Source organism: Melospiza melodia, chromosome 1 (genome assembly GCF_035770615.1).
Source record: "Melospiza melodia melodia isolate bMelMel2 chromosome 1, bMelMel2.pri, whole genome shotgun sequence".
In the NCBI taxonomy this organism is placed as follows: Eukaryota; Metazoa; Chordata; class Aves; order Passeriformes; family Passerellidae; genus Melospiza; species Melospiza melodia.
The window spans coordinates 8,553,259-8,578,450 of NC_086194.1; the positions used below are offsets into that span (position 1 = coordinate 8,553,259).

Here is a 25,192-nt window from a genome sequence, read left to right on the forward strand (position 1 = left end):
TGGCCCACGTGCTAATGAGCACTTGCTATCATCAGACCCAGCAATCATCACTGACTAATCAAAATGGGTTACAGAGCAATTAAGAGGGGAGAAAAGCTCTTAAGAAGAATGCTGACGGTGTTCAGAAGCAGCTCCCACTTTCCAGCTGCTACATGACATGGGGCTTGGAGAGGAAAACATGCAAAGCCTGTCCTGTGATGCTTGTTTCCCACCCCACAGACACAGGATGGACAATGCTCAGCCCAGGGCAGCCACCAACCCCACAGCCCCTTACACCAGATGAGCTCAGCAGTGCAGGGAGGGATGCAATGGCTCAGCTTCCTCCAAATCAGAACCCAAATCTGGACAGATGTGCTCCAAAGGGAGCCTGAGGTGGGTGGCTCAGCTCTAGGTCTCTGTTGAAGTCAGCAAACTTTAGCTGAGATTTTTATCCTCACTTTAAAGTTTTAAAGCTGTTTGGAGGATAATGGCAGAACTGAGGATTTTATTATTTTTTTTTTTGCTTTCTTGCTTTCCTAACCTAGGCAGTGTTTTAGTGGTAAAGCTGCCACTGCTCCCAGGGAAAAAATTATCAATAAATAAATTAGCTAAACCCTCCACCCCAGAGCTAAAAGGAATAAAACACAATGTCTTACTGTACTACTGAGTACTTAAAATCAGCCATACATTTATTCTTATAGAAATACCCTCTGAGAAGGGTGTTTTTCTGATTTATAGAGCACAAAGACAACCATAATGGGTAAGATATTTGGGTAAGAGTCACAGTTCACTGCTATTCTACACCAGCATCCCTGGGAGCAGACTGTGGTTCTGTTCAGACAAGGAACAGTGCTTGGGTCTTCTCGGATCAGAAACAAACATATGTGGTTTAAGTACAGCCAGGAAAACAGGATTTCAAGTAACTTGCTCTAGGCCAGAAAAAAAAGAAATTATGACAAAATTGGGACTGAAACCTTGAGTATCTCAGCATTGTTTATGCACTACCACCACCACAAAGCAATTGTCTTTCCTCTCCCTCAGCCAGGGTGAATGCATAAACCACGACTGGATTTAAGCTGCCCTGTGGTTCAAGCAAGTTCTGTGCCCGTGGTGGAAACCAGCCCTGCCTGGGCCCCCACCCTGGCAGCCCTCCCCAGGAACCTGCATGTGCCCTGAGACAAAGAACATGGTTTAATAAGCACAGGACACATGGCATGATTCATCCTTCCACACTGACCCACATATTCATTTGTGCCAGAGCAGGATGGAAACAAAGCCCTTTTGGTCCTAATTTGGGAGTAAGGGCCAGATTCTTCCTCAGCTCTGATTGTGTGCACGGGCAGGCTGGAGGCACATGGCATCCACACACAGCATCCTTCCCCGTGTCTGCTGGCCTAAACTGCAGAGAATTTCCCTGGTTTGGAAGGCAAAACACCAGAGATTTAAAGAGAAAAGCAGAGGAGCAGTTTAAAGCCATGAGAGCCCAGCAGAAGGCTGAGGAACAGAGGGCCCTGTGCTGGAAGAGCAGCAGGGCTGGGGCAGCACTGAAAGCACTGGCAGAGCTTTGTGGGATGCTGGAAAAGCACTCACATCACACAGGACACTGTCAAGGCCTTCAGCCTCCTGTTTAATGAGGGTTATGTTTCTCCCATGGGCTACATGGACATGGAGGTGTCACAGACATGTTTTCTGAAAAATGCTTTCCTTAGGATTTTTCCTCCTGAGAAGCTGAGAAGCCTCAGGAACAAAATGTAAGCAATGGTTATGTGCTGCTGTGGAATGCAACAGGTGGATCTTTGATTGGCCTATGTTGGTTGTTTCTAATTAATGGCCAATCACAGCCCAGCTGGCTTGGACAGAGAGCCAAGCCACAAGACTTTGTTATCATTCCTTCTTGTTCTATTCTTAGCCAGCCTTCTGATAAAATCCTTTCTTCTATTCTTTTAGTATAGTTTTAATGTAATATATATCATAAAATAATGAATCAAGCCTTCTGAAACATGGAGTCAGATCCTCGTCTCTTCCCTCAACCTGAGACCCCTGTGAACACGGTCACATGGAGGATTTTCTGAAATCTCACTGAACTGAAGCTCCACGAGAGGAACCAAAGCATACTGTTTTATTAAACCAATGCTTTTTATTAGATATTCCCAGTGAGAAAAAGGATAAAAAGCTGTAGGGGACAAAAAGCTGTCAATGAAATCTATCAGACTGATGAATCCAAGTTTAACCTCTGTATAAACTGAAGAACGTCACTCTCTGTCTACTCTAGACAGCCAAGTAGAAGGAAAAACCTTGGGAAGTGGTAAAAGCACAACATGAGGACTTTGTTGAAGAAGTCTGTCCCTATACCAACAGAGGTAGTGTGGAGAGGCATTTTGAATGGAGAAGCTGCTCCCACAAGGTGCCAAACATCCAAGTCCTACCCTAAAGCTTTAAGCCTGGTGTGTCAGAGCCACAACCTGGGGAACCAGTGGAAAGCATCCTGATTTATTGGTGTGCTGGAAGACAGGACAGAGGCCATCTGATGGAAAGCAGACAGTCCTGCAGCAAGATTCTAAATCCCAGGCAGAATCCAAACAGGGTGCACACGTGGAGAAGAGATTCATCATTGCCAGTAGCTGGCAGGATGGATTATTGATCCTGTCCTCTGAGAGTGTCTGACACTGCCACATTGCTCAGGGACAGCACAGATGGAGCAACACTGTGACCGTGTTCACAGGGGGTCTGAGGATGAGGGAAGAGATGAGGATCTGACTCCGTGTTTCAGAAGTCTTGATTTATTATTTTATTATATATATTACATTAAAACTATACTAAAAGAATAGAAGAAAAGGTTTCATCAGAAGGCTAGCTAAGAATAGAAAAAGAAGGAATGACAGCAAAGGTTTGTGGCTCAGACTCTCTGTCCAAGCCAGCTGACTGTGATTGGCCATTAATTAGAAACAACTTATGTGGGCCAATCCCAGATGCACCTGTTGCATTCCACAGCAGCAGATAATCATTGTTTACATTTTGTTCCTGAGGCTTCTCAGTTTCTCAGGAGGAAAAAATCCTAAGGAAAGGATTTTCCATAAAAGATGTCTGTGATACACCATGTCACCCCAGTGGTGCTGCTGCTGGAGGGGTGAGGCAGCTCTGCCCTGCACTCTGTCACACCCTGCATGTGTCACAGGAGAGCCTCACAGCTGGCACGTCGCTCTGCTTGAAAGATGAAAGGGTGAGAGGCTTGATTCTATGATTAATAGCTGATCTGTAAGGTGATAGTCTGACTCCCTGCCTTTTTAGCTGATTGCTGCTGGTGTGTTTTAAACGTGTGTGTGTTAAGAAAACACTCCCTGTTCAGGCTGTACCCCTTTCCCAAGCTAAAAAAGCGCTCTCCAAAATCCTCTCGTGGAATCCTTGCTCTGAGTATGACTCAAAGTGAGCAAACTGTTGTAGTTTTACCAGAGAGGGAGCAAAATTCCTGCAAGTAACAGCTTCTTGGCAGTGTTCAATGTGCTTCAGCACTGGCAGCACTGCTCTGCTGACAGCAGCAGGCTCTGCAAATGACTGCACTGGAGCACAAGTTATCACCACCCTGAAACCAGAATTAAATGGGGTTGCTTTAACAAATGTGAAGTTAATGTGATGTTGGGAAATAGGCTCCAGCTGATATGCCAAGCCCTCCTCTCCCCGTGTGAAATCCTCTTCCTAAGTGTTTCAGCCAGGCTGAGCAGAGCTCACACCTCCCTGTGGGTGAGCAGCAGCTGCCTCTCCCTGTGAGCCCTGTGCCACACTGCCAGACATGGGACTGCTTTCACCCATGTGTGGTGCCAGGAGAAAGAGGTTTAGGGGAATTCTGCTGAGTATGTCGTATTTTCCTCTCAGAAATCCACTTCCTCAGTGATTTTCACTTCTCCTCGACTTTTGCATGACTTGCTTTTTTCTAAAGTTAGCAAGGGAGCTTGGCCTGTGGCTTAACCCTTTCCAGCCCCTTTCCACCCCCCAACCAAATGTGTGAGATAAAGGTTTATGGAGCTAAAGCATGGATCCCTACTTCCCTGGAAGTGTCCAAAGCCAGGCTGGATGGGGCTGGGCTAGGGGAACTGGATGATCTTTAAGGTCCCTTCCAGCCCCCAACCATCCTGTGGTTCTGTGATTCCGTGTTTTAACACCAGCACAAACACAAGGGCACTCATCTTGTTTTGACAGCTGAGTTGCAATGGATTTTAACAAACCCAGGACACTTCTTCTAAGGGTTTTTTATATGCTTAAAAGCAGATTGCAAAAATTAAAATAATCTTAGAGCTAGCAAATCAATAAGAAGTAATTGAAAACACATCAGCTCTCACCCTGCACACACCAGAAGCTTTTGCCTGCATCCATGCAACTGAAAGATGTTGTGTCACTTATTTCAGGGTTTTCACTTCTAAATGCCCATGATAAATGGTGCCAGTGAAAAACAGGGCAAAGAACTGTGGTGAACTTTGGGATGTATCAGGAATACAGCTTGAGTCCTCTGACTGATTTAAAAAATCTTAAGCAACACAGACAGCAATTACAGCTGTGCTAGAAGCTTCATTCCAGTACCAGAAGAAATCTGCAGTACCAATAACATTTTTGAAAGCTTGTCAAATAATTTTCTTAGTTTTTAATTAGCTTCTGCAAGAGGTTGTGGCTTAGAGCTTGGAACAGAGAGCAGGGAGTAACAACATCCAGAGTCTGTTCCCAGCTGTGGAAGTGACAGGAGAGGTGGCTCTGGGCCACTGGCTGCAGCCCCCTGGCCCAACTTCCACAACTGTACAATGGGTAAAATCATACTTACTGCTCAGGGACAGTGTGAGACCTAATTAGAAGTTTGCAAGGTCCTCCAATGAATTGTGTGGGGGAAATGAACAGTATTATCATATGGGTAATGAGCTCTCACAAGACAGGGACTCCTTTGTTCAGAGAAAGCAGCTTTTGCAGCAGCAGCCAAGATCCAGCAGAAGTTTATTAGAGAAAAATAAGTGTTGCTCATCTCTGTGTAACTGAGGATTTATTGCTTTATATTAGAAGGATTTATCTGCAACATATTGCATTCCTCAGGGTTTTCACCTTTAGGGAATGACTTAGGAATAACTCCTTGATGCCTAGTTTTGTAATGAAAATTAACTTCAGCTATCTTATGAATTGTTTATCTTAAGTCTGCACAATCAGTCTGATTATAAAAGTCTAGTGTTATTCAAAAGACTGCAGAATCTCAGGTGAGTAGATGAATATTGAAAAGATACCAGGGACATTCTGCTTTTCTGATTCTGTTCCACTCATGTGCCCATTTCTCATATGAAGAAGAACAAGAGTGTAATTGTATTGCAACTTATTATTGTCTCACAGAAGAAGCAATTACTATATGTATACTAAAAGATCATTAAACATTTCCTCTGGTAGCCATGAATTATGCCAGAAATATATTACTATCATACTGCATTTTCATCACATTCCCCACAAGAAACTTGGTCAACAATTAATTCCAGCAACAGCATAAGAATAGCACATAGCAAATTATATAGTAAATAGCAAATAGAATATAATTTTTTCAGTCATCCTTACTTGCAGACTGAAATGAAAAATGATGTGACAAGAGGCAGCTGAAAGATTGGAATTTCATAGCAGAATAATCTACGCAGAGCTGAGTGACTACAGGGGTGCAGCCACCTGGGTGAAAAGTGGGGCTGTGTTGGTGCAGCAATGAGTCCCTGCAGGCTGAGAAGGTGAAGCAATCAGTCCAACCCTCTGGTTTTCACAGCTGGGAAAAAAAATAAACACTGGCATCCCTCCTCCCACCCACTCAATGCCACCTGTACCAGCTGCTTAAGGCAAAAGCCCCAACAGCTCCAGCACCTTGGGGTAGAGCCCTGTGCACTCACAGTACTACTGTCCAGGACACAAATAATCCTGGAATATTTGGGGGTGGTGGTAAATGGTTCAGTCACTCACTGCTCTGTTTCTCTCTGCTTAGACAGTATTTTCCCTATTTTTGATGCCTTCACCAGTGATGACAGGAAATACCAGCAGGTTTTCTGTGTAACAAGAGGCTACACGCAGCGTTCCTACACCTTCCCAGCCTCAAGAGCAAATTGCACAAACAGTGCCAGTGTATGACATTTATGAATTATGTATGAACTTTATGTTGCCACAGGGCCAGGGCAGCCACCAGCCCAGCAACATCAGCCCTGTGCCCTTCCTGCAGCACCTTGCATCACCTGGCTGGGCTGGGCTGCCCTGTCTGCCCACACAGCCCCAGCACTGGGGCAACAGGGAGGAGGGAAAGAAACCACTGTGGCCATGGAGAGGCTGGAGAGCAGCCACACTCTGCCTCAGTTCCTTTCCCAGGCAGGCAGAGCATCCTGCCTTCCCAGAAAAGTGCTAGTTCAGAATGAAACGTCTGTGGGGTCGGTGGCTGCACCAGATGTGTGGGAGGCAAAGGGAGTCCCGAATTCTAGGGTGGGTGGTAGAGTAAAAGAGGAGAGAATGGCACCAGAGAAGAAACCCCTGAGTCTCAGAAGGAGAGGAGGATCATGAACAGACCCGTAACAGTGTTTTGTGCCCCAGCATCCAAGAGGCAGCAAAGTCTCCAAGGCCCCAGCCTGCCAGAGAGGGCTGCTGTGGCTTGGGGGAGAGGCAAAGAGCAGAGGCACTCAGGGCATTCAGGAGAGGAGCTGCTGTGGTTTGTGAAAAACGCCAATCACTTGGTTTTAGAGTTTTAAATGTTTAGTAGTAATAAAATGGTTATAAAAATAGTAATATAATTAGAGTAATAAAAATTTGGACAATTAGAATTTACAACAATATGAGACAATATAAACAAAGACGTCCGGGTACCTTTTTCTGGGCAAAATAAGCCCCTAAAAGGACCCAAGTTAACAGAGGATTAACCCTTAAAAGCAATAGCCTGTTGCATATTCATACATCTCATACATGATGCATAAATTCCATTCAAACACAGGATTCTGTGTGGTCAGTGTCAGCTTCTTCCTCTGAGTCCTGACAGCGTCTTCAGGGCCAAGCAAGGTGGGAAGAACTCGATAAGAGGGCAATAAATTCTCTTTCTCTGAAGGATTTAGGTGTCCTGTGGCTGCTATGTTGGTGCAAGTCCTCTCTTTAAAAAAGTATCTTACATAGCACAATTTCTATTTTAACATTATATTATAACCTAAAACTATATTTAACACACTACTTAAGACAATTAATACAGCATAACTTTCTAACATAACACATATAATATTCATTTCAATATTTGCCAAAAGACAATCATATAATAGGCATTTTTCACCTAGTTAATCAGTGAAGACTTTCAATTATCACATCCAGTGACAGTGCCCACTTGTTTGCAAGATGTAAATCTCCGCCACTTTTGTAGTACAGAATGGGAAAACACTACATTTTTTCCTCCTCTGGAATGTTAAGCAGGACAGCTTGGTAACTCTCACAGCCAGATTACTTAACAAGAAACTGCAGGCAGTTATGAAATAGGTGTAACACAGTGTGCCAGGGCTCCCAGGGTTCCACATGCATTAATCAAAGACAAGTCAGAACTATGATAGCACCAGAGCCACCGAGGGAGCTTTGCCTGCAGTTGAAGACACACATGGCAGCAAAGTCTTCCCTTCCCACTGTCGATTTCCAGCTCTTTTGCAGTTTGTCATAACTATAAAGCTTGTGGCCTTTCTCTGCTCTTCCAGGCGATGCAACCACTCCAACAAAACTATTAACATGAGGCCAGTTTTGCACTAGCATTTCAGCAGAGTTCAGCTGTGATCTGCCTTATTTCTGTGTGTGCATTTACAGCTGAATTCAGCACCTGCAGCGCCTGCAGCTCTCTAGCAGTGTGTTTACCTTGTGTGTGTCCATCTGTGCACACGACACGCACACCTGATAGAGGGAAAGCTTGCCTGGATTGCTCCTTTAGTTTTCTTTTGGAAGAAATCACAAGACAATCGGGAGGAAGTCAGCTTGATGCCACCGTGATGGCAAAATCTGCTACTTCAATGTGGATAACAAATGCAACACCTTTCTAAGTGAATTGTAGAAACTCGAGGTGAAAAGTTCTGAATCTACCTCCTATTTTTATCATTCATTCATGGAAAGTGTCCTGTTTATCCCAAAACTAAGACAGTAATATCCACTTAATATAGCAGAGAATGCAGCACATTTCTTCTGTATAACCAGTACTTGAATTTCATGTAATCCTGTTTCGATTCAGGTCAATGTAATGGGACCTATTCCAGATTAACACAGGCAAAAACACAGAACTGGAGTTTAAGATGAAGGCCTCAGGGTCCTTCTTTCTGGCTCTCTACAGCTGTTCTACACCTCAGTCTGGAGGATATGATGAAAGCCAGCTACAAAGCCAAAAAAAGTTTCCTCTTTGTGAGCAGTTAGTGCAAACACTTCAGCAGGCAAGTATTGGGCAATCCCTATGACTCTGCTGATGTTCTGGCACATCTCTGCTTGGAAAACAGACAAGTCAGCATCAGAATGATTTCTGCTTTAACAAAACCAAGAAAAAAAAAAAAAAAAGCCCCCAGATTATTTGCAGAACAGTTCTTGTAACAAATGCTTTAAAGCAAAAAATAAAAAATTAGCAGGTCAACAGATGAAAATGTGAGAACATTTCTTTTACAGCATTTGCAGCCTTTCAGTTAGTCTGCTTTTGAAACTAAATGATATTCATCCCTGGAGATCTTTCTTACTACATTCTAGATCTTGAGAAATACATCTTTTCTGTTATTATTATTAAATTTTGCCATTCCTTGGGCTTCCACCCTCTGTTCTTCTGACATTAATCACATCCTCATGCAATGTTTACCTGGTGCTTTTTTTATTACATATTTTTGGGACAGTCTGGAACACCCATTGCCTGTTCTAATCTGATGCAACTGCTTGTGGTGTTCAAAGAACATGGGGAGTGCTGACGACAGCCACCCTAGATCAAATCAAAGCTCCTGCTATTCCAGGGTCTGACAACAGCCAATGGGTCAAGAACAGCACAAGCTTGCATGGTGTTCCCTCTAGAATATTTTTCCAGCTTCTAACACCACCTGGTTTAGGAATTTCATGAACAGAAATGTTGCTTTCATATTTAGGGTATACATTTCTTCTATTTGTTTTATCCTTTTCTATTTGTTTTATCCTCATCTCAGTCCTTATAAAAAACACATTGAAATACATTCCAGATTCTGGGCTAGAAAACTAAAGCAAGTAATATTTTAACTGTTATGTAAATGGTGTCTCATCATCTATGGCTATTTTGTGGCTAATGAAAAGAACAAGACTCTGCTTAATTACATGCAGATTTACAGAAAGCAGTTGGGCTCTTCAGGTTTGGATGCTGGTGATTCAGTGGACAGCTTCTTCCCCTGAGTCATTAAAAACATTGCCTCAGCGTGTGGATATTGCTGGCAGTATCAGCCTTAACACTGAATAAAAACACAAAGTTCTCAGCACCTTGAGACTTGGAAAAACAACCAATCCAGCTGGAGTGCTGCTGGCTTTAATTTCCTTTGCCTGCACTGTTGATCTCACTGATGCTCACTTAAATGCTCAGGTTGTGTCCCCAGCTGCCACAAGGACCTGCCCTGTTTGGTGACTGCACTGCTCCATCCATGAGGAAGGTCTACAGAGCTGTACGTGCAGACAATTACTGTGTTCATTAAGATCTCACTACATACTCAGTTTTATGACTTCAGCACCAGCTCTAATTACTGAATGGATTGAACAAGCTAAGCACTCTAGCAACCTGTTATTAAGATTACCTGAAAACACAGCTGAGTCTGGCTATTAGAGGTGTGACCAACTTTGTTACAGAGAAAAAAAATCTAAATGAGAGCAGCTCCTCCCCTTCCATCCAGTCTCACCTGACCTCTGCTGATCTGTCACACCCTTACAATTTTAGCTGAGGAAGATGAAACTACAAAGGAAACCATGAGTTATATGTGATTCAGTACCAGGTCAGTAGGACAAGAGGAGGGTGTCCAGGTTCCTTTATTGGTGAGCTCTGCACAGAAACTCTTCATTTCTGTCACCACACTGGCCATGCTCTCTGGTTAGCCTTGGAGTTGGTTCTGTCAATGGAAAACACATCTTTATGAGCCCATCCTCTCCTGCTAGAAAGTGACTGCCATAAAAGCTGCTGCAAAGCTGGCAGGAGGTAAGTTTGCTCAGCCAGGGCTTGCAGTGTCACTGACCAGGAGCACTCTCACTGCCGTGGTGTCAGCCCAGCAAGGGCCAATAAAATGCTGCTGCCACGGGCATGTCACTCTTGCAAAAACAGGTCATCCAGGAATGCAGGCTGCCAGCAGCACACACAGGCAAGCAAACAACCTGTGGATGTGCCTGGCAGAGTGAGGAAATGTCCTGGGAACCAGGGCCAGTAATTCAGTGGGACAAAGAACCCTGCTACCCCAGGATTGCAATCGCTGGGCTGAGTTCAGTGTGGATGTGACCAATGACATCAGTGCAGGACTGGACTCCTGGGACTTAATTCTGCAAGGCATCAAGCCCTCAAGGACACTGCTGAGTGTGCTGGCCTTCCTGAGGAAGCTCAGCAGATTTGAAGAGTCTGAAATTTAAAAAAATAACCTGCTAGTGTAGATACTTGCTGAAAATGAAAGGCCCACAAAGACAAGGATGCAATGCATGAGTTAATTACTTCTCATCTCCTTTCAACAGAAACATAAATTACTGGTTTGACGAATTGCAAGATTGCAAGAGCACAGCTAAAGAGGAGATAACATCTCTATTCAGAATCTCTTTGCAATAATAAAAGATAGATATAACAAGGCAAATACAAATCTGCAATGTTTTTTCCAATTAAACAATACAAATTAGATCCTTTTTGTTGATATCACTTTAATGAGAAGTCTATTATTTAAACACCTAAACATTTAAAATTTAACTGATGACCTGCATTAAGACCTAAACTCAGCACATTCTAATTATTTCAAGTAAATACAAGTTCAAGTGCTGAGGGTGAAAAGGAAAACCATTTTGCTGGGAAACACTTGGAACAGGATCTTGCTGTAGCCATGACCAGGTTTCAGAAAGAGCAGCCTTGCCTACAAGCGCAGTGTATCAATCTCCCCCAGTTCTGTACTAAATAAATTAAATGAACTAGTAACCAACTGGTTTATTTAAAGTTGGAAATGTCTCCTCTGCTGGTGATCAAAGGAGCAAAGAAGATTGTTTCCTCAACTTCTGACAGCTGAGGGGCTGCCACCATGGGTCCCGGAGCATAAATAAGCTCAGTTTATGCCAAGTCAATGCGGAAGGAAGTGTCGTATCCCTCTGCTGCTGCAGGACTGGCCATGGCAGCAGCCTGCAGAGGCTGTGGAGGGGCCTCCACACAGCTGTGAGTGACAGAGATGATGTGCTGATGAGCTGGAGGGAGCCCTGGAACTGACAGATGTGCAGGCAGCACTGCTGGGATCAATAGAGTCTCCTGCTCCAAAGTCAACTTTGCCCGTGGTGAATGAACTGAGGTCAGTGCATCCCCAGCCTGGTTAATCCTCAAGCCAGACAAGCCAAGCGTAGATAACTGAGAATTGATTTCCCCATTGAAGGGACACATAAATGGCTGCAGGCTCTCCATTCAGTTTATGATCTACAAGGGAAAACACAGCTTTTAATTATTATCAGTGATAAAGAAATATTTATGTTTTTTGTTAGGGGAAAATAAACCACCGCACAAAAATAGCCAACACAAAAGATAATGAAGAGGTCTGTTTAGGACATGGCTTCTTGTTTGCTGATTTGAAAAGCAAAGCAGTGCTACTGTGACAGATAAAGAAGCCTGAGCTGTCTCTCAGAATAGCACACCCAGCATAACTTGACACAGATTAATGGGTAAAGTGAAATTTGAGAAAAGTGAATTTGCACTAGCTCTGAATCCTCTCCTCTTCAGTCTTCTCAGGAGATGAAATAATGTCTGCTGTCATTATCAGATGGACTCAATTAGGACAGGAAATAGGAAACAATTTTGGAAAAATTATGATTCAGGCAGTTTGGGGGGAAAAAATTGTGTTTACCAGCAGACTAGGTCACTAGTGACACTGGTATCAGGGTTTGTTGTATTTGCTCTTGGTCTTTAGTTATATGTTGAAAACCTACCCAATGGAACTGTGGACCTAGGAAGAAGAGAATTTTTATGTGTGCTAGTTTGGAATAAGATACCCAGTTTTGGGTGTTGTTCTCTTGAGCAGTTGAGTCCGTGGATCTGTCCCTAACAGCTGTCCAGAGGAGGAAAAAGCTTTGAGGTGCTACACAACAAACTGTAAAGCAACTGCAGGAGACAAATCCACCAGGATTTTGGCTATTGGGACCAAATCTTTGTAAAAGACCTAATCTACAAATTTTATACCTCAGTAAAAATTCAGGTTTTGCCTAAAGAGAGGGTTGATCAAATCCACAGCTGTGGGTTTGCACACAACAGAACCTAGGCACATCCCTGCAGGTCAGTATCAGTCTGGGCAGTAAAAAATGCTTTGCAGCTGCTTTGCCAAACATCATCACCTCAAGCCTAGGTCCAAATTATTTTATTAATGCTTGATTTAGGCAGAAGATCTCATCCAGCCATTTCTCTAGGGCAAAAGGCCAACCATGCTTCCACTGGTCATAAATACTCCCTGTTCTTGCACTGCTGCCAGTCTTTTTTCCATGCTGCAGAGCAGCCTTTCAAAAAGATTGAGTAAAGTTGTTTGATGGACAGTATTACAGAAAATTAAGTTTTTAATTATTTTTCAGCCAGTCTATATCTGTTCCTGAGGAATGGTTTATTGCAAAAGCAATGACACGCTCCACTGCTTGGGAAGAGTTAAAGACAAGCTGCTGTGCAAGTTTGCTCCTCACGAGGAGTGTGTGTGCCAAACCTTCTCCCGAGCCTTGTTCTCTCTGTTCCCCTGGGAAAGACATTGATGGACACACTTCACCTTCAACATGAAATAACAGCAGGCTTTATTCCTGCAGAGAATCCAGATATGGTATGCAGGCAAGAACATTAAAGACATGCCACTAATTCTTACATTATTTATTACAGTGTTGCATCAGTTGAATTAAAATTGAGTTGAATTATCTGTAAAATGTACACTTAGCCTAGATTAAAACATTCATTCCAGATAGAGAAAGTCTTCCAAAAAATTGTAGATTTCCTTTTTTCATTCAGCAGATTTTTTCATGAATGAATCTTTTGGAACAAACCCAACTTTTTGCTTTTCCCATTGAAATTTATTGGTAAAGGGTATTTCCTAATACAAAACTAAATGTCAATGACCTCCCTGAGCAAATCAAGATTCGGACTTTACACGTGATTGAAAATTTCAAGTGCAAATTTACCTTTTTCTTGTGGGGAAAGTCATTGGGCAGTTAGACATTTCTGACTGGCTGCCAGTCCTAACACCAGACATTCATGACAGAATTTCTCTTGTGAATGGACAACCCTTTGCTTTAGCACATCCAGGCAGATGAGCAGAAGCACAAAATGACAGCATTCCTTCCCCAGCCTCATGAAAGCTTCTCTGCTACTTTAATGAGTCTTCAGTAACATCCCCAGACCAAACAACAGAACAAGTTCTTCCTGTCCAGCTCAGATAAGCATTTACAGGACAGTCAAGGAAATACATATAAAATCCAGGTTAGAAAGCTGTGTCCAAACTCCAAGCAAAACCAGATGGAAGTATTGAGAAAACACGGTGTTGGTGTGAAAAAGGTCTGGTGGAGAGTGAGAAACGTCCTGGGACAGTCACACAGAGATCACCAGTCTCCCTAAATGCAGGACCCAGAGAAAAGGCAAGACTTTAAGGAGGAAGTAATTTCCAGGGGCGGCTGCCAGAAGATGAGGACTGGGTGTCAGGGTGTTGTGATTACAGTTTGTTTACACACAAGGAACAGGAAAAACACTGCAGAGGAATAGGACTGGTGAGCACAACATCACAAGGATCACTGTCGGTACGCCGGAGCCTCAGCTGACCTCACAATCTTCTCCCTACACCTAGCCGGTATCTCTTCAATCCTAGGAGCAATCAACCTCATTACAACAGCAATCAATATGAAACCTCCTGCCCTCTCACCAGTATCTAACTGGGGAAGGGAAGTGCTACTGGTTTTAACCTGTTTTCTTAATGAAAGGAGCTTTATTTCAGCCTTGCTACCTTCACTAATATTCACTTTCTTACTTGTCCCATACCTTTCAAACCACTGGACAGTTTTAAAAAACTTTTACAGCTGGATAAAGGTTACTATGAAATAAAGTTCAAGATGTTTTCAGAATGAAGACAGAAGGAGAAACACAGAATCATTTGTATTTTTATGAACTCCAGTTATGCGTGACTGAGGGGAATCCTCAACATGAGCTTACAAGAATCCACAAAAGCAAGTGAAAAGATGCCAACAACATGAAACTTTATAGTCAGTTTGCCATCATTTGACACGACAACAGGCTGAGTGAGCTCACAGGAAACTACTGAGCACATCCCTGGTGGAAGGGCTGGGTGGTGAGCTGCACTGGGACACACAGGGAGGGCAGAGCAGGCAGGGGCACACTGACCTCAGCAGGCTCCACGCCTCTACAGCTGCCCTGCCTCACTCTCCACACTGTTCAGGAGGGGATTAGACCAGGGAACAGCCACAGCCAAAACCTGCAGGCAACCTGCGCTGCCTGGGTCACAGGATGGCGACGTGGGGAGATCCACGAGCAATGGGATGAACTCTGCAGGAGCAGAGATATGGCTGAGCACCTGGTCAATCAGTGCTTGCTCAGAGGCAACCTGAGCCTTAATACTCACATCATAAAGGCAGACAAAAAGCTGTGACTTGCAGAAAAGGAGGGGGAGGAGTGGAGGAGGGGATGGCTGCACCGTGCTAATCACGGGCTTTGGCACCACAGCTGGTATCAGTGAACCCAGTGGAACTGATGACTAAGCAAGATACCAGGTGGTGTAAGAGAATCAGAGCTTGGCCTTATGGAGGTGAAACTCTCAATTGTCCTTGTTTGTTTTTTTGAAGACATGAATAAATAGTTGAACCTTGAAGAAATATAGTGAGAAGTTCAAATAATTGTTAATAAAATAAAACCCTCATGTACTAAAGTTTTTTTTCTTAGTCCTACAGACAGACACACTTCTGTTCAGGTGTGTGTGAAGCAATGCCCCTATGAGACTGTGCAAGTCTTTCAAGACTAGCCAGAGTAAATCCATTCCCAATAAGGTCCAGGCTGTGACAAATAAAAAGAAGCTGAACTAGGTCTACACAAAACCTCAGCTTGGAGTTCAAGTTCCCTTCTCCTCATGCCACAACCATTTTTAGTAACATTTGCTCAAAGAAAGGCTCAATTACCTATTAATAGCCTCTTCAATGATAAATCTTTAGAATCTGTTTCTATGTGTGTGGATATTTATAGTGTACTTTGGAGCTAATGATTACATATGCAATAGTCACCCGATAAGGTTTATGCAAGGTATGTATTTTATATATACAAACACACCTCCCCTGAGCACCACAAGCTTGCAATTTTCAAAACACCTTTAGGTATTTGGACCTACTAATGCTCACTTAGGCAATTTCTACATCTGTGGAAAACTCACCCTTGATATCCAAATGCACTCTGGTAAAAATACCATTTTATTAACAGGGCTAACTGCCACACAGTGAAGTCCAACAGTTTTGAACTTGCAATCAGTGAATAAGGCAGAGTGAATAACCCCTTTATGGCTGTAATCATGTTGGAAAATACAGTCCATCTGTAATTAGAAATAAATATGGCCATGACAGTTAAATTAAATCCCGTTTATATGGGCTAAACATAAGGAATGGTTTTGTACTTATCAATTTTATTTAAGCCTTTACATTGCTGGGCTGGTGTAAAAGGCCCTTTATGTCAACAGGAGTCCAGCCCTCTTTGTCTTCTGTGCATGCAAGTATGGCATTGCAAATATTTACCCAATTAGACAGTCAGCTCCACCCGAGTAGGAACAAACAAAAACAACTGCTCACAGCATTCCAGAGAAACAACACAGCACAAGAACAGATTTCTGCATGCAAACACAGGCAACCAGCTAACCATGGAACAACAAACCAGCAGATTCTTAAATGTTAAAAATCAGGGGCAAGCTCTCTTTGAAAACCACAAATCTTCGTGCTGCTGATTCAGACATAGGGGAAGTTGTCTGGCTGATTTTTACAGCTGAGATTCCTCCAGTGCATGTGAGAAAATTAAATACACATTCAGTTGAATAGATGCCCAGGCTGGCTGATGAGAAGACCAAGAGCTTCTCAGATGGGATGCACAGACTTTCTGGCTTCTCAGACAGGACACAAAACCATTCAGCTTGAGATGTTTTGTATTGGTGTGGGGATACCACTCGTTGGTTTTTCTGAGTCTGGATTGAAGGCACTTGAGACAGTAGTTCGTGTTCAGACTCAAGTGTTTATTATTTCTTATCAGTAAAACAGTCTCACTACTGTGAGTTTGGCAGCTTTTCATTAGAAGGCACAAAATGGCCAACAATGTCTTGTTCCAAGGTCTTTTAAGACTAAACTATCCAATTAAGAACTGACACCTGGATTATTTTCCCTTTTAACCCAATAACTGATCCCAAAGAGCTGCCATGTGGACTTTTCTGCCCAATTACAAAATGTCACCCAAACCCATGAAGAAGAAGGAAGAAGAAGCATGAAGAAGAAGCCCAGGATGACACCCTGTGCCCTCCATCTTGCTTCCATCCACGACATACTAAAAATCCCAAAACCTCATTTTCTCACCAAGTGACACACCTACACTGCTCTCTATAATCTATTTCACACTTTTGTGGATTCTGGTCTATCTTGAAGTCTGGGAAGCTTTCTCCATGAATGAGGGTCAAAGTCAGTGCTACCCTGGGGGTCAGGGCACCCCAGAGCAGACAGGGAAATATTCCCAGTGCCCTGGGTTTCCACATATTGGTTTCTTGTGTTTTCTCTGACAGGGTTATTGGATTTTATTCCTGGTGTTTTTTCTCTCTTGCCAGATGTGGGATGTTATTACCCAGTAACACCCAAGAGGTTAATGCCTGTCTGCCCTGGGATCTTTCTGCAATCACAGCTTGCAGCCTCTGCAACATCCGTGAAGGCACCAACCTCATCTTTACCAATGCCACGAGCACCTGACTTTGTGAGGCAATTCCCAAACAAACCTGGACAAACAGTGAAACCTGGTGAGTGCTACACCCACAGACCATTCTGTATGATGACAGGGTAGGGACATACAGCTGCCCTCTGACCTCACAGCTCGAGTCTGTCCTTCCTTCCCTCTAAGTAAAGAAAGCAGAAGCTTTTGTTACAGTCAGAGGACAGAAATGGGCACTCCCAAGGCCAGCCCAGACAAACTGGGATCTCAGCAGCCTCTGGAGATTCTATTTCCCCCTGCTCTGTCCAAGGGCAACAGCTAAAAGCAACAGCTACTAACTTCAGCACCATCACAGGCATTAATCAGAGCAGAGTGGGCACAGAGCATGATCCTGAACCAAAGATATTGCTGCCCAATGTGTTCTGAACTTCTTCTTCAGCACTCTGCACAAGCAACATCCAAAAATATGCCTGAATAAGCAAATAAACCTGGCAGCACCAGCTCAGATCATTAATGAGGTTAAGTCTGCCTAGAATTTGATTTGATCTGTTTTAGTACCTATAAAAACAGTAAAATTTACAGTGGCATATTTGAAGCTGCTGTGTAAGGTCCAGTCCTGCAGTGCAGTGATAGCAAGAGTTACATTAGTGTATAGCTAGAACAAACTTGGCACTTAATTAGTCCTTTGAGTTTGCATGCAAGTGGCCTGATCTCATTATTACAAGTGTGTCCTTTTATGAGTAAAAGCTGAAGGGTTTGGCCTTACATAAACACATTTTTCACCATAACCTAGCTTCAGCAGTTTCTAAAGTATCTCTCCAGGCAAAGTTGTAGGCTTCCCATATGCTGAACATTTTTAACTTAAAGTTCAGCTTGGTAATCTGAAGCCATGTCTGACAGCAATTTTCCCCACCAAGGTACAGTGAGCTGCATTGCAGAGCACTGATGTAATCACTGACATGGGAAACTTAGGATTTTGCCTGAAAAGCAGCAATATTTACAGTGTAATCATGAAGTTACATGTGGCAGTTCCACACCACATCATGCACTAGCACGTGTGCAGGTTCTCTCTCTGGTGCTTTTCCTCTGCACTGCTCTTGCTGCTTGTATGGGCAGCTTTACACTGGAAAGATTTTCCCATTATCCTGCTCAAACCCAAGCCAGCTCCCTGAATATAAATCTCAACAGCATGATGGGGGGAAAAATCATAGGTAGGTTAGCTCCACATTCTCACATTTTCAGGATGGCAGCCTGGAAGAGGCACTGGCAGTACTTGGCCACTGATCTCTTTCATGTAGTCATAATGTTGTCCTCTAAGATAAACTACAGATGTCTTAAAGGCTTCTTCTTTTTTTTCTTTTTTTTTTTTTTTTCTTTTTTTTAAAAGCAGTGTGAATTGGGCAGAATCATCCAATGAGAAAAGCTGTGGGAAAAAGTGTTTTCCAAATGAGAGGAGCAGCTCTAAAGCTCTTGGCCATTGTGCTCCTGAGTTGAAGGGACGTGAGGATGCGCAGACACAATCAGAGTGTGTGACACTGAGTCTACTCCTGCTCTATTTATAGTTATTGCCATGGGAAGGATGGGAAAGGAAAGGGCAGACCCAAGGAGTTCTGATCTGATTTAGAGCTTGCACACCCCATCAGACATTGAGGCTGCAGCCTCTGAGGTGGGAACAGTTTGGAAAATGAGGATGCTGCAGAGCTCCTTCCTGTCCTCTGTAACCACTCATTCCAAGATGAACCTACAGTGTCACTGCATGCCTCCCCCACTATGAAACACCACGAAATCTAAACCCTGAGGTAAGCTGGAGTACCACTTTTGGGGGGTTTCATGTTTAACCCTACAAACTAGAAAATATGAATTCCAGAAGCATCTTCCTCAGGCACATATGACAAGAGTAACTGGGAGGCTGCCTACCTCAGAGGAAAAGGGCTGGAATTAAGTGTCATAAGAAGAGGGATGTAAGAGGAAGACAGTTCACAATGCAATCCTTAAGGGAAGTTCCTTTTTATCCTATGTGGGAATGACTGAGTCCACAGTCACTAAACAAATGAAAATCATTTAATCTTAAATCAACCATGGACATGCTCTCCTGAACACACACCTTGGAGGTGCCTTTCTGCAAAGGACTAATGTTATGCAAGGACTGGTGATAGAAATGTACCTAGTCTTCTTCTTTATGCAAGAAATGTTTCCACCAAGAAATAAATGCATTTAAAATAAAATGTTCCTATTGTTTGGTGGTTTATCATGATACTTCTGTTTATTTCATCCATTTAGTGTCTAATCTTTAGTCTCTGTCATGACTTGGACTAGTATTATAAAACACAGGCCACTCCCTCAGATGACAGTTGACTAGCAACTCCTTTAAAGAGTTATTACAGTCAGTAAATTTACCCTCAAGGAAACCTGGTCCATTGTGCCCTGCTCTTTATGTCACAGCTAATGTTAAAAAAAAAATATGGAAGCATCACTTCTAATCAATATGTTTAAAGGTCTGGACATAGTATAAATACATGTATAAATGGAAATATAGAAAGATTAGAGTATCAACAATTTTAACCACACCTGGCTAGAAGAGCTTGCCTCAGTAATGATGCTCAGGCCAGCCTCACGAACCTACTGTCATCACCAAATAAGTAACTTTTCCAGCATTATAACCAACAAACAGCATTTTTTCATGATGAAGTTTAGATTAAATCACCACTTTGAATACCAAGTATGAACTCACTGAACTCTCTGCTACATAAATATGCAGAACTGTGCTGATGAATGAAGTGAAAAGCGAGGCAGAGGCACTGCCTTTGTGTCAGGACAGAGGTTCATTGACAGGGAGTCAGTGCCCACAGCTGCATGTGGGATGTTGGCTGGCTAATTATATGATAGTTGTTACATGGATTTATAGACATTTGAAGACAGCAGCCTGCATAGAATTGTTCTTTCTGTTTTGTTCTGGTAAAAGAAAAAGCAGCTAGAGAAACATCGGCAACTAAACAAAAAATGTTCCATTAACATTTGTCACATGCCCACTACAATATTATTAACCACACAAAGACAGGGCTTTGTTTGGATATCTTAGGGTTTAATTTCCATGTTCAAACTCCGACTATTGTTCCTCACCCTCAGATTATGTAAAAGCAGCCAAGTTTTTAAGCTCTGCTCACTGTGGATGACTCACGTTATTATACACTAACCACCAACACACTTTGTTTTCCCCCTTTGTTTTACAAGCCTGAAGTGTTCTGGCTGGAGTTTGCCTTGTTCAGAGCTGTACGTTCTGCATCCTGCCTGTTGTACCCTGTAATCACTCCCTGTCCTTCTCCTTTCAGCTTTTAATGAGCTCCTGCCCTGGGGCTTGAGCAATCTCACAGAAACACCCCGCAGAACTCAGCATACACCTTTTCCCTCTCAGGTGTTCTGACCTCTGAGAAGGAACCAGGACATCACTGACAAGTGGTGTCCTCCAGGGTCTGGTGTCCTCCAGGGTCCTCACTGGGACCAGCTTTATTTAATGTCTTCATTAATGTTATTTAATGTGTTCATTAATGATATAGACAAAGGGACTGGAGCAGCCTCATCAAGTTTACAGATGACACCAAGCTGGGTGGTGCAGTGGCCACACCTGAAGAAGCACCTGGATGAACTTGAGAAGTGGCCCACAGGAATCTCCTGTGGTCTAAGCCAAGTGCAAGGTGCTGATCTGGGTTGGGGCCATGCTGGTGCCAATCCAGGCTGGAGGAGGAACAGATCAAGAGGGATTTGGGGGTGCTGGTGGATGGGAAGCTGTTCATGACCTGTCCATGTTCACTCACACCCACGCCCTGGGCTGCATCCAAAGCACCGAGGGCAGCAGGGAGAGGGAGAGGATGCTGTCTCTGTTCTGGTGAGACCCCACCTGGAGTGCTGCATCCAGATCTGGGGTCCCCAGATCAGGAAGGACATGGAGCAACTCTGGGAGAGGCCACCAAGATGATCAGAGGGATGGAGCTCCTCTCTTACAAGGAAAGGCTGAGAGAATTGGGATTGCTCAGCCTGCAAAAGAGAAGCCTTCAAGGTGACCTAATTGTCACCTTCCAGTACCTGAAAGGAACCCACAAAAAAAATGGAGGGATTTTTCACAAGAGCCTGGAGTGACAGGACAAGGGGGAATGGCTTCCCCTTGAGAGCAGGTTTAGATTAGATAGCAGGAAGAAATTCTTTGTTGTGAGTGTGGTCAGACCCTGGCACAGGTTGCCAAGGGAATTTGTGAATGTCCCATGCCTGGAAGTGCTCAAGGACAGGGTGGATGGAGCTCTGAGCAGCCTGTGATAGAGGAAGGTGTCCCTGCCCATGGCAGGGGGTTGGAGCAGGATGATCTTCAAGGTCCCTTCCAACCCACACCATTCTATGATTGTATGATCTGCAGGCTTTGCTGCAGGTTCCTAAGAATTCACACAACTACACTGGAGACCTCCGATAAAGCAAAGAACTCAGGAAGACAGACTGCCACTGATGTCAAAAGATTTTTTGAACTCTTGTACGTAGGGTTGGCATGGGGAATCAAACAATGAATGTCACTAAATCCTTTTATGGAGACACAGGAGATTAAGGCTGAGCATATGACTGGGAAGGTTTCTATTCTCTGTATCAATAGGAGAAAAGTCTTGAAGGTGAAAAAAGTCAAAAAAATCTCCAGTGAAGCAGAGGGAGAGCAGTTTTACCCATAAATCAGGCCTTGCTCTGTGATTCTCCACCACTGCCTTCTGAGCTTATATCAGCAGACAGCTCATGTTTTGATCTACTTTAAGTAGGGAGAAAAATAAATTGTCCAAGTATCCTAAGCTTCCCACACAAGAGGTCCATGAGACAGTGCTCGTGAGGCAAGCACATTGTCAGATTCCAGAACATCGCAGAGTTTAACACAGAAAGTGTGAAAGAACAGGTGAAATTATTTATTTATGTAATGAGCAGCAATGCTGAGTACTTAGAGATTCTGCTGCCTTTGCTAAGGGATGGGATAAAAATAACGATGTCATTAATCTTACAAAGACATGTGAGAGCTTCTTTCCAGAAATAACTGTTAAGCATAAAATTTCAGGCATTAATCAAAGCATGCTGAGGCCTAACCTTCCTTAGGATTCCAAAAAAGAAATGTAAAGCAACAGGACAGTAAAGCAACATGAACAAAGGGGGCATTTAACCTTTATTCTAAGTGGGTAACTTTGGGGAAAATATGCTCAGGGACAGGTTATTGAATAGTTTAGATTTGCACTGATTCAGCTGGTTTTGGAAAAGCTGCAGCAAGTTTTACCCTCTCAGAAGTTGTTCCCTGTTGTCTGAAAAAAACCAGGAAGAAAGAAGAGCACCACCACATGATATCATGAATATGAAAAAAATCCATATAAAATATTCAAATAAAATATTCTGCAGGAAGTAGCAAAAGAGGCATACCCATGAGGAAAGGAAAAACACAGGATAAAAAAAATTGCTTAAGAGGTTCTTTCAGGAAGGAAAACTAGCAGATGCAGCACAAGGGAATGTAAACTCTGCCCAAACACTGAAAATATAAGCAAGATTCAGGGGGAGAATTTAAATACAGAAAGATTTTTTTTTTCCAATAAAGAAGAGATGCAGCACAAGCAAAGATGAATTATATTTGTTTCCCATAAGCCAAGTCCAGGAAGAGATTTTGTATAAAGATGAATCATTTTATCTTGGATCCACAGTCCTGTTGATAAATCTCAATGTGAGTGATTCACCAAGAAAGAGTATTTCCCAGGGAATGAGCTCTAGCCCTTATTTAGAGATGCCAAAGGTGTTCCTTAGTGGTCTGGGGATGCAGAAAAATTGTCTGTGTCAATTCAAAGCTCATACACAGTTGCCATGAGGGGAAGTGTTAGGTCTGCATGTGATTTCCTGAAACAAATCAAACATTTCTGCAGAGGAACCCATCAGAAGCTGACAGTATGTCAAGGCTGTTTTCTCTCAAAATAGTTGACTCAAACTTTTTGAGCAGATCCAACTGGGTCAGGGAAAATCCAAAAACAAATGAAGAAAGAGAAATATATTGTGTCTTAAAAATCTGACAGAAGAATCTAAACAATTTTAGCATATTAAAGTAAAACCACAAGCTGTTTCAGTACAATAAATAGCAATAGAAACCGAGTATTTACAATTCCAAGTACAGAGTACAGTACACAAACACCTTGGTTCAGCAGTAAAGTCTGCAAGACATTACTGGGGTGGTCCCAGTTGGCATTAAGAGAAAAATTCTGGGCTCATCTGTCACTTCCAGCAGTGGCACTAACAATCTATCCAGTACATTTTCCAAAGGCACTTTGCTCAGCAGGATCAGCTATGCTAACTCTTTCCATCCCAGCTGGAAATGAGCAGAGATCAGAAGGGACAGCCATACCCCAGGTTAACTTCACTCTTCATTATATGTGCAGAGAAGACCTGCCTCTTTCCATATCTTCAGCTGATTTCATGTATTTGATTTGCTACATTTAACACATCAATGAAAGACAACTGGAACCACCACTGACCACTGATCCTGGACCATCACTGTGCCCATCATAGGCACAGTTATCCTAAATATGTAACAGTTATCCTTAAATCCTCAGCGCCATCACTTGGGAAGCCCTTGTGTCCTATATTCCTCCCAAGTGTAATGACGGCACACCTCATGTGAAAAGATCTGCTGGTCCATTGAAGCCAGCTAATAAACACAAAGCCCAGCAATTCCTAATGCATACACCAGCCTCCCACATGTCCTGGAGAACTGGGGACTCAAAAAGGACCCTGGGAGCCGAGTCCTGCTCTGTGTCCTCATTTTTTGGTGCTGAACTCTACCATAATGTACAGCTCGCACTCAACCATCCCTGACAGGCCTCTTCCCAAACCCTCACAGAGTCCAGAGGGTGAACTTGTGTTTAACTGGCTTTTTGTTATTTTAGTGTGGGAGGATTGTGACCTGAGCTTTGCCAGGGCTGGCAGAGCAGCTGCTCAGGCTGTCAGGGACCAGTCAGGAGCCTCAGATCCTCCGCTCACCCCACGGCTGCTCGCTGACGCAGCGTCTGGCTTCGGCACCACTGTCTCACGGAGTCACGGGCTTGGCAGGATCCCCTTACACCATTTCAGAATTATGACAGAGATCACTGATCCCTTCGTCTTCAGGAGACGCCACAGCCTCCCCCGTTACTAACTGCCATCTCCCAAAGGGACACGCAGCAGGCTGGGCAAGCACACAAGGGCTTGGCTGCAAAGGCCACCGACACGTGCCCTTAAAATGACACTGTGGAGATTCAAATTAGATAGTTGGAAACCAAAAAAAAAAAATCACTTTTAGGGTGGTCAGGCTTTGGGATAGATTGCCCAGGGAGGTGGTGGAGTGTCAGGACCCAGGACATGAGAAATGAAGAGCCCTAACTCTTTCTTCAAGCGCCGGGCTGGGAAAACAGACTTTGGAACTTTTCTCGGGGTCACTCTGACCAGCTAGAGATGCCGACACTGGAGGTGTTCAAGAGGCGTTTGGAGCTGGCACTGGGTGACGTGGCTTAGAGATCTAAAGGCTACGGGGTCACTTGGGTTCACAGTTGGACATGATGACCTTAAAAGTCTCGTCGAACCTTGACCATTCTCTGATTCCATGACAGCGTCACCACGGCCAGCATCTCCATCCCTCCACCGCCCTCATCTCCGTCCCTCCATCACCCTCATCTCCATCCCTCCACAGCCCGCATCTCCATCCCTCCACGGCCAGCATCTCCGTCCCTCCATCACCTTCATCTCCATCTCTCCACGGCCCGCATCTCCATCCCTCCACCGCCCTCATCTCCGTCCCTCCATCACCCTCATCTCCATTCCTCCATCACCCTCATCTCCATTCCTCCATCACCCTCATCTCCATCCCTCCACGGCCCGCATCTCCATCCCTCCATCGTCCTCATCTCCATCCCTCCACTGCCCTCATCTCCATCCCTCCACCGCCCTCCCCTTCCCGCCCGGGGGCGGCGCGCATCCGCGGCGCGCTCCCGCCCGTCCGCACGGCCCGGCACGGTCTCGCACGGTTCCGCCCGGTCCTTCCGCCGCCGCCGCCGCGCTGCGGGCGGAGCG

General features: G+C 43.9%; 1 long non-coding RNA gene across 1 annotated transcript; it reads right to left on the minus strand.

Annotated features, from left to right (window-relative positions):
* Positions 1–6,722: 6,722 nt before the first annotated feature.
* On the minus strand, positions 6,723–25,016 carry LOC134432953 (uncharacterized). Its single transcript, XR_010031447.1, has 3 exons — positions 24,860–25,016; positions 9,951–10,067; positions 6,723–8,450 (listed from the first exon to the last, which is right to left on the minus strand). It is a non-coding gene; the product is annotated as an uncharacterized LOC134432953 (long non-coding RNA).
* Between the last annotated feature and the right edge of the window lie 176 nt (positions 25,017–25,192).